The following is a 14285-nucleotide window of genomic DNA, read 5'->3' on the forward strand; positions in this document are numbered from 1 at the left end:
CTGCGCGTCCAGAGCCTGTGCTCTGCAACGGGAGAGGCCACAACAGTGAGAGGCCTGCGTACTGCAAAAAAAAAAAATTATAAAAACCCCATGCAGCATAAACAATGCAGATAGTTCTAGTCATCTGGTCAACAGGCAAAAAGCAAGCAATTAAGGTCTTCAGCTCCAATCTTTTGTTCATTTCTTATTGCAGGAATTTCATGTTCATTTCTTCCTGTTGGATGGCTAAACCGATGACTGCAGAGATGGTAAGCCAGGCATTTACGCGGCACCACCCTGCTCAGTCGTGGGACTGGATGAATTCTCAGCAGGTGGATGGACTGCATCTCTCTCTTTGCCACCTTGTGGTTGAGGGTTTTCTGGGTGTCTGCGTCAGTAGTTGAAGTTGCGGCGGTACCCATGTTGAGGTGGCTATTGACCTCCAGGTCTCCTCACCTAGATTTTCCTTATCTTCTTCATTGCCTTCCTCTCTAGGCTGTCTGGCTAGGAGGGCCCCTGCGGAATCGTGGTCTCTAACCTGATACATGTTCTGTCTCATGGGTCTGCCTTGCTCTGCACCCTGGTTGTCAGCACCCTCCATCCCCGCTCTGTGCACAGGAGGGTTGGAATACCGTGGTTCACTCCCGAAGGGTCTCCGCATGTGCTATGGTGGGCCCCGGTAGCGCTCTCCCATCCCACATTCTTCTCCTGCCCTCACTATTTTGGTAATTATGCTGCTAACGGCATGGAGGACCCTGCAACGTGGAGCGTATCTATCACACTTACAATCTGCAGCACTATTGACCATCACCAGGGCCTGTAACACATGCTGCCTCCGCCTTCTCTTCTCTTTTCAACAATGTCAAACTCCACCCTTTCTCCATCTCCTACACTGCAAAGGTACTTCCGGGGTTATTCTTATGGCAGTCTGGTGTACAAATACATATTCCTTGGTGTCATTCCTGTTGATGAAACCACATATGTTTCTTTCTTTCTTTTATTTTTTAAAATTTTTTGGCTGTGCCACACAGCATGTGGGATCTTAGTTCCCCGACCAGGGGTCGAACCCCTGCCCCCTGCAGTGCAAGTGCGGAGTCTTAACCACTGGACTGCCAGGGAAGTCCCAACACATCTGTTTCTTACGTTGAATCATTTGGCTATTCGCAAGCCCTTGGGTGCAATGATCTTCTCATCCCTGAAGGCAGGCGGGGCTGCTCACTGTTGCCGTGATGGTGACTGGGACCCACTGTGGCAGCTGAGGCTCCTCCCAAGGTGTGATGGTAACTAGGCCAGGACGGTGATGGGGCTGCTCAGGGCTCTCTGGGGTCAGGTCTCCATTCCCACTACTGATCTGCAATGTTATTCTTAATAGGATGGGAAAGCATCGAGTGGTTTTTAAAAAAATCGAACCTTTTACTTTGAGATAGTTGTAAATTCACATGTAGTGGTAAGAAATGGTGCCAGAGATCCTGAGTGCACTATACTCAGTTTCCCCCAAGGTTAACATCTTGCAACATTGTAATGCAATATCACAAACAGCATATTGACGTTGATATAATCCACTGATTTTATTGAGATCGCCACAGTTTTATTTGTACTCCTTTGTGTGTTTTATCATGCACTGCATAGTTCCATTCAGTTTTATCACTTGTGTAGAGTCATGTATCCATCTCCCCAGTCAAGATACAGAACAGTTCCATCACCACAAGGAGGCTTTGTGTTGCCCTTTTATGGTCACATCCATGTCACTCCTACCTCCATCCCCAGCCCTAATCCCTGGCGCTCACTAATCTGTTCTCCATTTCTATAATTCTGTCATTTCAAAAATGTTATACGTATGAAATTTACAGTATATCACCTTTCGGGATTGACTTTTTTTCAACATCAATCTGTGTCAATATGCATGTATCAGTAGGTTGTTTCTTCTCATTGCTGAGTAATATGACATGTTTTGGATATACCACAGTTTATTTAACTATCACCCACTGAGTTGGTTCTGGTTTTGGGCTGTTATGAATAAAGCTGCTATGAGGACTTGCATACAGGTGTGAACATTAGTTCTCATTTCTCTTGGGTAAATGCCTAAGAGTGTGACTGCTGGGTCATATAGTAGTTGCATATTTAGTTTTTTAAGAAACTGCCAACATATATTCCATAGCCACTGGGTCATTTTAAGTAGGGGATGATCTGATTTATTATTATTTTTTTGTTTTTGTTAAGACCATCCTAGATGCTATTTGGGACATAGATTTTTCAGGTTGCCAGACACCAGCTCCAAGGTCAAGAGGACAAAGATGATGGCTTGGTCTAGGAAGGCACTGATGGAGAAGGAGAGCAGTGGATTTGACCTCAGGCAAAGGACAGAAATTAGGAGTTATCATTTTTGAGTTTGGCTTCTATTTTAATATGCATAGGTTCCTCACTGCCCTCCCTCCCTCCCTTCCTTCCTTCCCACTTTATGCTTCCTGAATTGTTCGGGATTTCCTTGTTTGTTTGTTTTCGGACTAAATTCTAAAAAACAGACCAAATCTATGCCTTCATTAACAGATGTGTGCCTTTATAAGCTCTCCAGAGAATGAGACTAGACACAGGATTTCTTTTTTTCCATCTTACTGTGCTTCCAACTGCCTGAGATACTGTCTCTGCTGCAGAAACCCACCCTCACCCCATTTAAAAAACACACTGATGAAAGGATTCTGGGTTGTATGGAGAACTAAACAATAACTGCAGTGGGTTGGAAATAGTGATCTGGTTAGTCACACTGCAGTGCAACTCAAGTGAATGAAAAACTGAACCTGGAACTTGGTATGTGAGCTGATAGCCTCAAGGGCACAATCAGTGAGCACTTGTCCACTTCCCTCTCATCTCTGGATTTCTAGGAGATAATCAGGAATGTAGGAAGAAGTGTATAGAGTGCATACAATGTGCTACACTCTTAACATATTTCATTTTATTTAATTCTCTATGTCACTCCACAGGGTAGTTAGCTGTCTCTCCATTTTACCTATGCAAAGACAAGGCTCGGAAAGATCAAGTAATTTGCTTAACACTAGTTAGAACATTAGTAGTAGAGTCAAGATTTAAATGAATTCTGTGTGTAACTTTTGTTCTTTCTTTTTCCATGCACAGGCTGAAAGACATGCAGTGGCAGAGCTGACGTATTTGAACTTCTTTCCTGCTTTCTGTAATCATGTTAATCAGGATTCCTTTAGTCTCAGTGATAGAAACCCAGCTCTAAACTGGCTTTGAATAAAAAGGGAAATTTGTAGGCTGACAATTTTAAATATAGCTTCAGGTATAGCTAGATCCAGGTGCTCAAACAATATCATTAGGAGTGAGTTCTCTACATCTCTAGATTCTGCAGTTCCACTTTGTTTTCCATTTTCAGGCAGGCTCTCAAGTCAGGATGGTTCCAAGACAGTGCTCACTCACTTTTTCACTTTCCAAGTCTGTGGAGAAAGCCCCTTGTCCAGTTGCTTTGGGAAAGTCCTGAAATTGGCTTTGGATTGATGTGGGCCTATTTCAATTCTGAAATAATCACTGTGTCCAAAAAATGGAACTAAATGAACTGGTGAGAACTGTGATATGGTTCCACCTCTAGACCTAGGGGATGTGTCAAGCCACATAAACACAAAGTGGAAAAAAGATAGCTCCTTGAGATAAATATTGGGCTGCTATTATAAAAAAAATTGGCAGAAAGACATTAGGTAAGACTAAATAATGAAAGGCCACTGTGATCCTCTATTAATACCATCTTACCAAAGCTTTTCCTTTTTCCCTCCCTCCCTCTCTTTCTCCCTTCCTCCTTCTTTCCTTCGCCTTTCCTTTATTTCTATAATGCTTATTAAGTACATTTATATGCATTATTTTCTTAGATACTTTGGACATTACAAGATACGTAATAAGGATCTATTATTATTATTCTCATTTTATTGAGTAGAACATTGAGACCCAGAGGTTGAAATGACCCTCTTTTCTCTATAAGAATTTGTCCGTGAAGGAAAAATAGTCCAAGCTGGCAAGGTTCAGTGATATTTATATGTCTAAACATGAGAGGGATAATCATCTGTGCCCATGAAGAATCAAACCTGGGACCTTGACCTCATTAGCACTGAGCTACTAGCTCTTTGGAAATGTAAGGCAGTGAATGGTATGAGAGAATTAATGCACATCACAAATGTCTAATGTGTTACTAGCCTGAGAAGGCCCAGGGGCAAATACAGCTCATTCTATGACTACAATATGAGCTATATGTCATTAGGAGCCCTTGGAGAGGATTTATAAAGAAACACATTTTATGTACTTAGAAGCAAACCCACTTTTTATTCATTGTTGACTGTTTTCTCAACATTGAGGGAACTGATGCTTAGTCTAGAGAAGCTGTAAATGTGTTCAGGGCGCAGTAGAAGGGGATCTGTGGTTCTTCTGGAAGGGTGATAAATCATAGGCACCATTAGCCTGGCTCGCCTTGATTAAAAGGTGTGTCAAGGTGAGCTTAGGAAATGAACCACCATTGCCTACTGTGATTATGAATCTGAGGTTTCACAGGCTTTCCTGAATCATCTGCAGCTTTAAGAGATATCTCTGTCTGAGGCCTGTGCTATCAAAAAATGTCAAAAAGTGAACTGCATAAAAATATCAGGAATATTAACTAGTCTTTCTCCGCTTTCTACTGGAGTTCATCTAGCAAAAGGAGGCAGCACACTCCCGTGAACAATTATTCATTTAAGACATATTTCATAAATATTTATTGTGTACCTTGTGTCAGTCAAGCACTTGGGTTAAATGGACACATGTGGTCCTTTTCCTCAAAAATCTTACAATCTGTATTGGAGTGGGTGAAATAATAACTAGTACAAGAAGACAGGCAGGCATTAGATTGAATCCTCTCATCTGCCAATGTTAAAGTTTACGCTCTTAGTTTCCTTATCTTTAAATAGGTAAATATTACCTCCTATAGAAATAAAGTTAAAGAGACCATGTTTCTAGAGTGCCTATCATGTGGCAAAAATTAAGATGTCAGGAATTTTAGCACTTTTCCTCTTTTCTACCATTTTTTCTTGACAAATTACCCTTCTCTTCTTTCTCCCTCCTAACTGATCAAGAACTGAAGGCAAAACTTACTTTATTAGGGGAGAATCCACCCTGCCTAGATCCTCCTGTATTCTCCCCATACTAGGACTCATTGACTGAGGCGGGATACTGGGATGGAGCATAGACTCGTCCACCTTGGAGGAAATAAACATTTTTCCCTCAAAGGAAAAGAATCACCTTAAATCTAGGGAACATTAATGCATATGCTTTTTATTTATTTATTTCCCATTATGGTTTATTACAGGATGTTGAATACAGTTCCCTGTGCTATACAATAGGACCTTGCTGTTTATGCATTCTATATATATTACTCTCCATCTGCTAGTCCCAAACTCCCAATCCAACCCTCCCCCGGCCCCCTCCCCCTTGGCAACCACAAATCTATTCTCTCTATGTCTGTGAGTCTGTTTCTCTTTCATAGATAAGTTCATTTGTGTCATATTTTAGATTCCACATATAAGTGATATCATATGGAATTTGTCTCTTTCTGGCTTAACTTCACCTGGTATGATAATCTTTAGGTCCATCCATGCAGCTGCATTATTTCATTCTTCTTTATGGCAGAGTAATATTCCATTGTGTGTGTGTGTGTGTGTGTGTGTGTGTGTGTGTGTGTGTGTGTATCTTCTTTATCCATTCATCTGTTGATGTACATTTAGGTTGTCTCTGTGTCTTGGCTATTGTAAATAGTGCTGCTATGAACATAGGGGTGCATGTATCTTTTCGAATTATAGTTTTGTCTGGATATAATGCATATGCTTTTTAAATCCAGGAGAAAATATTTACCATTATCTAGCCCAGGTGTGCATCAGAATCACCTTGAGGACCTGGTTAAAATATGTGTAAAAACTCTGATGCAGTAAATCTCAGTTGGGCTTTTCTGTTTAAAAAGTGTTCACCATTGTGAACAGTGGATTCAGTGCTAAAAACAAATAGGATATCAAGCCATGAAAAGATATGGAGGAACCTTAAGTGCATATTACTAAGTGAAAGAAGCCAATCTGAAAAGGCTACAAACTATGTGGTTCAACTATATGACATTATGGAAAAGGCAAAACAATGGAGACAGTAAAAAGATCACATGTTGACAGGATTGAGTGAGGGGAGAGGGATGAACAGGCAGAGCACAGAGGATTTTTAGGGCACTGAAACTATTCTCTATGATACTCTAATGGTGGACGCATGTCATTATATTATGTGTGATATATACATACTAAGGTTGCATATATTATATTATAAGGTTGCAGATAGAGTAGGTGGCAGAGCTCAGACTTGAACCCAGATCTTTCTGACTCCAAAGCCCATGGTCTTTTCTCTGAACCAGGTTTTTGCAAAAGGGGTTATAAACACAGAAGATCTCACTACTGCTTTGCTGTGGGCTCTGGGAGATACATCCTCCGGAAGAGGAAAGCTGACCTTTTCTCAGTAGACCTAAAAGGACTACACTGTGGTCCACAGGAGGTTCTTTATACTTCTCAAAATTCATAATGAGAACAAGAAGTTTGCCTGGAGTCCATTTGGTAATGTATTTCAGGATGTCTGGCCCTGGCAGCTGGTGGGATGCATATCAAACAGGAAGTGAGGCCCTTGGACTGAGTAAACAGCTGAAGATAAAGTGGTGGATCAGTGTCAGACAGGGCAGAGGTGACTTGGCATCAAACCAGCCACGCAGCTCCTTTCATTCCTGTTCATTTGGATGATTATTAAATGTATTGCATTTTCATTTTTTTCCTTTTGGCACACAAGAAGGATATTTATCTCATGATAGGATTTTGAAGCCGAGCGTCAGGTTTTGGGTCTCTAAATGCCACTCCAGTATTAACATCACAAAACACATTATCTTTCAATGTATGCACAAGAAAAGCAAAGCATACCAGAGACCCAGAGTTGTGAATAAAGTGCTTGGGGCCTTCCCTGGTGGCGCAATGGTTGAGAGTCCGCCTGCCGATGCAGAGGACGCGGGTTCGTGCCCCGGTCCAGGAAGATCCCCCATGCCGCGGAGCGGCTGGGCCCGTGAGCCATGGCCGCTGAGCCTGCGCGTCCGGAGCCTGGGCTCCGCAACGGGAGAGGCCACAACAGTGAGAGGCCCGTGTACCGCAAAAAAGAAAAAAAATAAAAATAATAAATAAATAAATAAATAAAGTGGTTGCGAGCTATTTGCTTTCTAGTGTGATTCCCTAGTGCACTTCATGCCTATGGTGGACCAGAATGACATTGAGCGGGGGCAGAAATATCTAGGTGATGGAGGACATTGTGGAGAGATGATTCATATTGCACCATCAAAGCACAATTTGTAAATTAGGATCTGTTAAAAATGGAGTTTGGAGTCAGAATGACCAATATCTAAATCCCAGCTCTTCCATCTACCAGCTTTGTTACTTTAAGGAACTTCAGTTTCCCCAGCTGTAAAATTGGAACATAGTGAGGATTCAGCGGGATAAGTCCTGTCAAGTATTTAAGTGCCAGGCACTTAGATGGTGCTCAGAAAATGCAGGTTCCCTTTCTTTCCAGTTCCACTGTTCAGAGCTGATGTACATGGTGGAGGAGGACGAGGAGGAGGCTGTTCTGTGTTTATATTTCCTTTTAGGTCTCTTGATCGGCAGAGAGATGTATGGGATACATAACCGAGGAGAGGAATAGATGAAATTTGTAGTCAGGTAGAGTGATCAAGGCAGGGAAAGGAGAAACTGAATGGTTTAGGTACCTATTATGGGGGATGTGGAAATATAAATGGAGAGTTGAGGAGATGAGAGGGTAAAGGGAAGTGTGAGGCAGGTAAGGATAAAATGCAGGCTATCTATTGGGGCAATCTTTTATAGGCTTTTGTATAATTTTCTTGGACAGGAATCATAAAAAATTAATAAACAGAAACCTCAATTAGAGTTGGGAGACGAGTAGGGGGAGCGCTCACCCTGAGAGGTGAGCCAAGCCCAGTAGGAAGGAAAACAACTCCTTTTCTTTCCTGTCAAGGACTCAGCTAATGAAAAGCCATGGACTCTGTTTACTACAGGCCCCCCAACTTCCTTTTCCCCTCTATAAAAATGTTATCCTCTTGCTGTGGGGGGGACTTGCATGAGGCTCCCATGACTGCAGACCCCGAATTGCAATCCTCTCCTGACACAAATAAACTCATCCTTGGAGAAGTATCAGGCAGTCTGTTTATTTCAGGTCAACAAAATCAAAAAGTCACACTCAGGATGAGAAGAAAAGGAGCTGCCCTTATCTACCACAGTTTGTGTTGTAATATTATTTTCAGATATTTTACCATCATCCCTGAAGAGGGTACTTTATATATTTATTTATTTTAAATTATTTTTATTTTATATTGGGATGTAGTTGATTTACAATGTTGTCTTAGTTTCAGGTGTACAGCAAAGTAGTTCAGTTACACGTATACATATATCTATTCTTTTTCAGATTCTTTGCCCAATATAAGCTATTACAGAATATTGAGTAGAGTTCTCTGTGCTATACAGTAGGTCCTTGTTGATTATCTATTTTATATGTAGTGGTGTGTATATGTTAATCCCAACCTCTTAATTTAACCCTCCTCCCAACATTTCCCCTTTGGTAACCATAAGTTTTTTTTTTTAATACCTTTTCTTTTTTCTTTGTACAGGTCAACAAACTTTATTTTTAGTATTTCTGCCTCTCCTTTCAGATTCCTTCTCAAATTCTTGCTCCTCAACAATTACCCCAAGTCGTCTTTTTTTTTTTTAACATCTTTATTGGAGTGTAATTGCTTTACAGTGTTGTGTTAGTTCCTACTGTACAAAGAAGTGAATCAGCTATATGCATACATATACCCCCATATCTCCTCCCTCTTGAGCCTCCCTCCCACCCTCCCTATCCCACCCCTCTACGATGTCACAAAGCGCCGAGCTGATCTCTCTGTACTATGCAACAGCTTCCCACTAGCTATCTGTTTTACATTTGGTTGTGTATATATGTCAGTGGTATTCTCTCACTGTGTCCCAGCCTCCCCTTCCCACCCTGTGTCCTCAACTCCGTTCTCAACATCTGCATCTTTATTACTGCCCTACCACTAGGTTCATCAGTATTATTTTTCTAGATCCCATATATATGCGTTAGCAGACGATATTTGTTTTTCTCTTTCTGACTTACTTCACTCTGTATGACAGACTCTGGGTCCATCCACCTCACTACAAATAACTCAATTTTGTTTCTTTTTATGGCTGAATAATATTCCATTGTATATACGTGCCACATCTTCTTCATCCAGTCATCTGTCGATGGACACTTAGGTTGCTTCCATGTCCTGGCTATTGCAAATAGTGCTGCAATGAACATTGTCGTACATGACTCTTTGAATTATGGTTTTCTAATGGTACATGCCCAGTAGTGGGATTGCTGGGTCATATGGTAGTTCTGTTTTTAGTTTTTTAAGGAAGCTCCATACTGTTCTCCATAGTGGCTGTATCAATTTACATTCCCACCAACAGTGCAGGAGGGTTCCCTTTTCTCCACACCCTCTCCAGCATTTATTTTTTGTAGATTTTTTGATGATGGCCATTCTGACCGGTGTGAGGTGATACCTCATTGTGGTTTTGATTTGCATTTTTTTAATGATTAGTGATGTTAAGCAACTTTTCATGTGTTTTTTGGCCATCTGTATGTCTTCTTTGGAGAAATGTCTATTTAGGTCTTCTGGCCATTTTTGGATTGGGTTGTTTGTTTTCTTGATATTGAGCTGCATGAGCGTTTTTTTTTTTTTTTTTTTTTTTTGTGGTACGCAGGCCTCTCACTGTTGTGGCCTCTCCCATTGCGGAGCACAGGCTCTGGATGCACAGGTCCAGTGGCCATGGCTCACAGGCCCAGCCGCTCCGTGGCATGTGGGATCTTCCCGGACCGGGGCACGAACCTGTGTCCCCTGCATCGGCAGGCGGACTCTCAACCACTGCACCAACAGGGAAGCCCTGCATGAGCTTTCTGTATATTTTGGAGATTAATCCTTTGTCAGTTGCTTTGTTTTCTGTAGGAGGTGGGTCAAAAAGGATCTTGCTGTGATTTATGTCATAGAGTGTTCTGCCTATGTTTTCCTCTAAGAGTTTGATAGTGTCTGGCCTTACATTTAGGTCTTTAATCCATTTTGAGTTTATTTTTGTGTATGGTGTTAGGGAGTATTCTAATTTCATTCTTTCACATGTAGTTGTCCAGTTTTCCCAGCACCACTTATTGAAGAGGCTGTCTTTTCTCCACTGTATATTCTTGTCTCCTTATCAAAGATAAGGTGACCAGGGCTTCCCTGGTGGCGCAGTGGTTGAGAGTCTGCTTGCTGATGCAGGGGACATGGGTTCGTGTCCCGGTCCGGGAAGATCCCACATGCCGCGGAGCGGCTAGGCCCGTGAGTCATGGCTGCTAAGCCTGTGCGTCTGGAGCCTGTGCTCCGTAACGGGAGAGGCCACAACAGTGAGAGGCCCGCATACCGCAAAAAAAAAAAATAAAAATAAGGTGACCATATATGCGTGGGTTTATGTCTGGGCTTTCTATACTGTTCCGTTGATCTATATTTCTGTTTTTGTGCCATTATCATACTGTCTTGATTACTGTAGCTTTGTAGTATAGTCTGAAGTCTGGGAGCCTGATTCCTCCGGCTCTGTTTTTCTTTCTCAGGATTGATTTGGCTATTTGGAGCCTTTTGTATTTCCGTACAAATGTAAAATTCTTTGTTCTAGTTCTGTGAAAAATGCCATTGGTAGTTTGATAGGGCTTGCATTGAATCTGTAGATTGCTTTGGGTAGTAGAGTCATTTTCACAATGCTGATTCTTCCAATCCAAGAACATGGTATATCTCACCACCTGTTTGTATCGTCTTTGATTTCTTTCATCAGTGTCTTATAGTTTTTTGAGTACAGGTCTTTTGCCTCTTTAGGTAGGTTTATTCTTAGGTGTTTTATTCTTTTTGTTGCAGTGGTAAATGGAGTGTTTCCTTAATTTCTCTTTCTGATTTTTTGTTGTTAGTGTATAGGAATGCCAGAGGTTTCTGTGCATTAATTTTGTATCCTGCAACTTTACCAAATTCATTGATTAGCTTTAGTAGTTTTCTGGTAGCATCTTTAGGATTTTCTATGTATAGTGTCATGTCATCTTGCAAAGAGTGACAGTTTTACTTCTTCTTTTCCAATTTGGATTCCTTTTATTTCTTTTTCCTCTCTGTTTGCCATGGCTAAAACTTCCAAAACTATGTTGAATAATAGTGGTGAGAGTGAGCAACCTTGTCTTGTTTTTGATCTTAGATGAAATACTTTTCAGTTTTTCACCATTGAGAATGAGGTTGGCTGTGGGTTTGTCATTTATGGCCTTTATTATGTTGAGGTACGTTCCCTCTATGCCCAGTTTCTGGAGAGTTTTTAATTATAAATAGGTGTTGAATTTTGTTGAAAGTTTTTTCTGCATCTATTGAGATTATCATATGGTTTTTATCCTTAAATTTGTTAATATGGTGTATCACATTGATTGATTTGCGTATGATGAAGAATCCTTGCATTCCTGGGATAAACCTCACTTGATCATGGTATATGATCCTTTTAATGTGCTGTTGGATTCTTTTTGCTAGTATTTTGTTGAGGATTTTTGCATCTATGTTCATCCATAAGTTTGTTTTTGAAGTGTGTGAGTCTGTTTCTGTTTCATAGATAAGTTCATTTGTGTCATGTTTTAGATTCCACATATAAGTGATATCATATGATTTTTGTCTTTCTCTGTCTGACTTCACTTAGTATGGTAATCTCTAGGTCCATCCATGTTGCTGCAAATGGCATTATTTCATCCTTTTTTATGGCTGAGTAATATTCCACTGTATATATGTACCACATCGTCTTTAGCCATTCATCTGTCAGTGGACACTTAGGTTGCTTCCATGTCTTGTTATTGTAAATAGTGTTGCTATGAATATAGGGGTGCATGTATCTTTTTGAATTATGTTTTTCTCCAGATATATGCCCAGAAGTAGGATCAGATATTTGACCATCATCCCTGAAGAGGGTACTTTAAATACTCCTGCCCCTTGCTCACAGTTTATGGCCTAAACCCTCTCCATTTGTTTTTATGTTTACCAAATTCCAGAGTATTGGTTCCCTTTCTTTTCTCATTCTAATGCATTTCCATGAATAAGGCAACTGCTTTCTCTTCTCTGGACATTGTTCTCTTTCCTGGATTTGGCCTGACACCTACCCTTTGATCCCACATGCTGCGGCTGCTGCCCTAGGTAACCCCTCAATTGAAGGAGCCCTGGGTTCTGGAACCAACCAAGCCTTGGTTCACTTGACTGAGATCCCTTGCTGAAATTAACTCAGCTCCTTGTAAGGGGGAATCTGAAAGTCTTTGTCTTCACCAGCCAAAGAATTTTGATATGGTCATTGAACTTTACAATCAAAACAAATTTTAAGGCCCTGAGCTTGTTTCCAGTGGTAAAATGTTTGAAAAGGCGTATTGAATTACAAATTTGGGGGCTTCCCTGGTGGCGCAGTGGTTGAGGGTCTGCCTGCCGATGCAGGGGACGCGGGTTCGTGCCCCAGTCCGGGAGGATCCCAGATGCTGCGGAGCGGCTGGGCCCGTGAGCCATGGCCGCTGGGCCTGCATGTCCGGAGCCTGTGCTCCGTGGTGGGAGAGGCCACAGCAGTGAGAGGCCCGCGTACCGCAAAAAAAAAAAAAAAAATTACAAATTTGTTTTCATCTCTTTATCCAAGTATCAATGCATAAGAGAAACAACCTAATGTAGAGAAATAAAATGAAATAATTAAAAAGTTGCAGAATGTGATCTGCCTAAGATAAAACAAAGCAGGCCTATTGGAGATAATGGTTATCTGTTTGCAGTAAACATGAAGTGAGAACAATTCATGACTTGTGATAACAGTCAACTGAAAGGAAGTAAATTAGATGTAGACAAGGCCAGGAGAGGATTACAAACACATGCAGGGCCAAGGCATACAAAAGGAAGATGGGGGCATGGGGCAGAATTTTTATCTTTGTCAGGTAATTGAAATAATGCTTTATATTAACAGTATGAGTTTAAAGCGGTATGAGTCAGGAGGTACTGGAAAAAAAAGAAAAAAGAAGGAGAAGGAGAGAGAGAATGCAAAGACCACTAGAAACTATTTGAGTTGAGAAACTAAAGAATAACTGAAGGCCTACTGTGTGCCAAATGCTTGTACATATATAATTTCATTTAAGCCTTGTGACAGCCCTGTAAAGTGTGATTAGCAGTCCCATTTTTGATGGTGATGGGGAGTGAGGCTCAAATATAATAACTTGCCCAAGTCTTTTTAGCAAGTAAGTAGTAGAGTTGAGATAAAAGCTGAGGTGTGCCTGACTTGAAAGCTTTGTTCTCCCCTATACGCCACACTATCTCATAACTGCTTAGTGATATTGTACCATTGAGACCCGAAAGACTGTTACAAGTACTAGATATGGCTGGGCCAGTAAGGGACGTGAGCTACTCTGTTTCTGTGTTACTCATGTACGCACAGACACACACACACACACACACACAACCTTAGCCCCACATTGAGCTCCTAGCTTTATATAACCCTTTGAATATCCCACAAACAGGTCAGATTCAACTTATCTAGAAATCACTAACGCATCCTGCTCTGATGGTCATATTTTGCCTCCTCTGCCCATTTGCTCAAGTCAGAAATTTGAGGTTTCCCTTGATCCCTTCCTTTCTGTTAACCTCATGTTCAATGAATCTCCAAGTCTTATCAATTCTACCTCCAAAATGTCTCTGTTTTCTTTTTTTTTTCATTCATTCTATTCCAACTTTGGTTCAGGCTAACATCCTCTCCTGCCAAGAATACTAGAGCAGCCTCTTTACTGGTCCTCCTAGCTTTTGTTCCCCTCCCCTGAGTCCACTTTCCTTGTTTCAGGCACAGAGATATTTATAAAATACAAATGTGCACAGATCTTCCATGCCTCTCCATTTCTTTAACATAAATTTCAATGTCATTTTAATAGTCTTTGCATGGGATATCGCCTCTCCCCTACCTCCGATTCCGTAAGTAGGTGAAAAAAACTGCATTCTCTACAGTGTCATCATGCTTTCATTATCATTCATCTTGTTGAACATGCTATTCTTTCTACATGGTTCTACATGGTCTACCTTTCTGCCTTTCTTTTGTTTTTTCCTGGACTAATTAGTTCCTACTTGTCCTCCAGAAGCCAGTACAGATATCTCTTCCTCCATAAATCCC

General features: G+C 41.1%; 1 pseudogene; it reads right to left on the reverse strand.

Annotated features, from left to right (window-relative positions):
• Nucleotides 1-261: 261 nt before the first annotated feature.
• LOC137214521 (Y-box-binding protein 1 pseudogene) overlaps nt 262-14285 on the reverse strand; it is a 35785-nt pseudogene continuing 21761 nt past the window's right edge.

The sequence above is a fragment of the Pseudorca crassidens genome, chromosome 20, assembly GCF_039906515.1.
Source record: "Pseudorca crassidens isolate mPseCra1 chromosome 20, mPseCra1.hap1, whole genome shotgun sequence".
NCBI classification, from domain to species: Eukaryota; Metazoa; Chordata; class Mammalia; order Artiodactyla; family Delphinidae; genus Pseudorca; species Pseudorca crassidens.